This window comes from Papio anubis, chromosome 15 (genome assembly GCF_008728515.1).
Source record: "Papio anubis isolate 15944 chromosome 15, Panubis1.0, whole genome shotgun sequence".
In the NCBI taxonomy this organism is placed as follows: domain Eukaryota; kingdom Metazoa; phylum Chordata; class Mammalia; order Primates; family Cercopithecidae; genus Papio; species Papio anubis.
In genome coordinates, this window is record NC_044990.1 from 26,169,720 (window position 1) to 26,173,296 (window position 3,577).

A 3,577-nucleotide genomic window follows, 5' to 3' on the forward strand; every position below is an offset into this window, starting at 1 on the left:
GGAAGCAGGGAATAATGCACGTGCCTCAGTCCCCATGTGGGTAACCCAGAGAGAATAGGTAAAATAAAGGAACCAAGATGTGCTGCCTCATAAGATGGCTGAGGTTGAAACATGCACTGTTCTACTTTCCCCACATGTTAAACTGGCAGTTCACACTGGCTGACCCAAGTAAAATATCTGAGTAGGCAAAATGTGACTGTGTCAACCCAACCTTCCAGGCCATATTTACATTCTTTCCCGCCATAACCCTTCCTGTGTGTCCATGTTATCCTTCCTGGATTCTACATACTATATCTTTGAGTTCTCTTCCTATTAAAAAAACTTCTCGGGAAAGAATCAGAAAGCCATTTATATGACCTTAAAACACAGGTTGATTTTTTTAATCTTTATTTTTATTGTAGTTTAACAAATTATAGTTGTATATATTTATGGAGTACAATGTGAGGCTATGATTTATGAATACATTGTGAAATAAATCAACCTAATTAACATATTCATGACCTCAAATACCTATGTTTTGTGGTGAGAACACTTGAAACTTTCAGTAATTTAGAAATGTGCAATGGATTATTATTTACTGTATTTGAAAATGTTAGTGATGAAAGTTACCTAATCAGTTGTCACTACTGTATCTAGAAACCAATCTTGAAAATGTGTGATGGCTTTCTTAGTGCCATCTGCTCTTGGAGCCACCGCTGCCACCCTGAGTCACTGCCTGTGCAGCTCTGGCCACCTGGCTCCCCATACTAGCTGCTGATATTTGGAGTTCTTACAACATGGCAGACATTGACAACAAAGAACAGTCTGAATTTGATCAAGATTTGGATGACGTTAAAAAAGTAGAAGAAGAAGAAACTGGTGAAGAAACAAAAATCAAAGCACGTCAGCTAACCTTTCAGATGATGCAAAATCCTTAGATTCTTCAGCTCTTCAAGAAAGACTTGATGGTATAATAGAAACACCAACAATGTATCCAACAGGATACACTGAAAGCCTGCCTAGGGTAGTTAAAAGACAAGTGAATGCTCTCAAAAACCTGTAAGTTAAATGTGCACATATAGAAGCCCAATTCTATGAGGAAGTTCACAATCTTGAAAGGAAGTATGCCATTCTCTGTCAGCCTCTATTTGATAAGCGATTTGAGATTATTAATGCAATTTATGAACCTACAGAAGTGAATGGAAACCAGAGAATAAGATGAGATCTCAGAGGAGTTGAAAGAAAAGGCCAAGATTGAAGATGAGAAAAAAGATGAAGAAAAAGAAGATGCCAAAGGAATGCCTGAATTTTGGTTAATTGTTTTTAAGAATGTTGACTTGCTCAGTGATACTGAGAGGTGACAATGTGCTAGCAGCCCTCACTCTCAGCGCCTCCTCAGCCTCCTCGTCCACTCTGGCAGCGCTTGAGGAGCACTTCAACCCGCCACGGCACTGTGGGAGCCCCTCTCTGGGCTGGCTGAGGCCGGAGCCTCCTCCCTCTGCTTGCTGGAAGGTGTGGAGGGAGAGGCGCCTGCGGGAACCGGGGCTGCGTGTGGCGCTCACGGGCCAGTGCGAGTTGCGGTGGGCACGGCTGCAGTCTCTGAGGGCCCCGCACACGGAGCAGCAGGCCAGTGCTGCAGGCCCAGGGCAGTGAGGGGCTTAGCACCCCGGCCAGCAGCTGCAGAGGTTGGGCAGGGTCCCCCAACAGTGCCGGCCCGCCCGCGCTGCACTCAAATTCTCACCGGGTGTAGCTGCCTCCCCACAGGGCAGGGCTCTGGACCTGCAGCCCGCCATGTCTGAGCTCCCCCCACTGCGGTGGGCTCCCTCATGGCCTGAGCCTCCCGGACAGGCGCTGCCCCCTGCTCCCATGGTGCCCAGTTCCATGGACAGCCCAAGGGCTGAGGAGTGAGGCGCGGCTGGGGACTGGTAGGCAGCTCCGCCTGCAGCCTCCTTGTAGGATCCACTGAGTGAACCCAGCTGGGCTCCTGAAGGGATGGGGACTTGGAGAACTTTTATATCTAGCCAGAGGATTGTATGTGCACCAATCAGCACTCTGTATCTAGCTAACCTAGTGGGGACTTGGAGAACTTTTCCTTCTAGCACTCTGTGTCTAGCTCAAGGATTGTAAATACACCAATCAGTACTCGGTGTCTAGCTCAAGGTTTGTAAATACACCAACTGGTACTCTGTATCTAGCTAACTCTGTGTCTAGCTAACCTACTGGGGACTTGGAGAACTTTTCCATCTAGTACTCTGTGTCTAGCTTAAGGATTGTAAACGCACCAATCAGCACTCTGTGTCTAGCTCAGGGTTTGTAAATACACCAATCAGTACTCTGTGTCTAGCTCAAGGTTTGTAAATACACCAATTGGTACTCTGTATCTAGCTAACTCTGTGTCTAGCTAACCTAGTGGGGACTTGGAGAACTTTTCTGTGTAGCACTGTGTCTAGCTCAAGGATTGTAAACGCACCAATCAGCACTCTGTGGAATTCCACACTGTGGAAGCTTTGTTATTTCACTCTTTGCAATAAATCTTGCTGCTGCTCACTCTTTGGGTCCACGCTGTCTTTATGAACTGTAACACTCACTGCGAAGGTCTGCAGCTTCACTCCTGAAGCCAGCGAGACCATGAACCCACCTGGAAGAAGCAACAAACTCCGGACACACTATCTTTAAGAACTGTAACACTCACCGCGAGGGTCCGTGGCTTCATTCTTGAAGTCAGCAAGACCAAGAACCCACCAATTCTGGACACAATATGCTTCAGGAACGTGATGAACCTATTCTGAAGCACTTGGAAGATATTAAAGTGAAGTTCTCAGATGCTGGCCAGCCCATGAGTTTTGTCTTAGAATTTCACTTTGAAACCAATGAATATTTTAAAAATGAAGTGCTGACAAAGACATATAGGATGAGGTCAGAACCAGATGATTCTGATCCCTTTTATTTTGATGGACCAAAAATTATGGGTTTTACAGGGTGCCAAATAGATTGGAAAAAGGAAAGAATGTCACTTTGAAAACCATTAAGAAGCAGCAGAAAGACAAGGGACGTGGGACAGTTCGTACTCTGACTAAAACAGTTTCCAATGACTCTTTCTTTAATGTTTTTGCCCCTCCTGAAGTTTCTGAGAGTGGAGATCTGGATGATGCTGCTGAAGCAATCCTTGCTGCAGACTTCAAAATGGTCACTTTTTACCTTAGTGTATAATCCCAGGATCAGTGTTATACTTTACTGGGGAAGCTACTGAAGATGATGATGATGATTATGATGAAGAAGGTGAAGAAGTGGATGAGGAAGGAGAAGTAGAAGGAGATGAGGAAAACGATCCAGACTATGACCCAAAGAAGGATTAAAATCCAGCAGAGCACAAGCAGTAATGAAGCAGGATGTATGTGGCCTTGAGGATAACCTGCACGATAGTACCCTAAACACAACTCTTATTCACTTACAGCCTTATGTTTTTGTATTTTCTTGGTAGACTAGGTTAATTTTTTTAAACGACAGGAAACTGATATTTTAAAGACCAATTTGTTCTACCTGGCATTTTAACTAGTTTTTCTGCCCGAGACGTCGAATGCACAAATTCTGTCACACT

General features: G+C 44.9%; 1 pseudogene; it reads left to right on the forward strand.

Moving 5' to 3' along the window:
• Nucleotides 1–654: 654 nt before the first annotated feature.
• Nucleotides 655–3,374, forward strand: LOC101013781 (annotated as a pseudogene).
• The last annotated feature ends 203 nt before the right edge of the window (nt 3,375–3,577 follow it).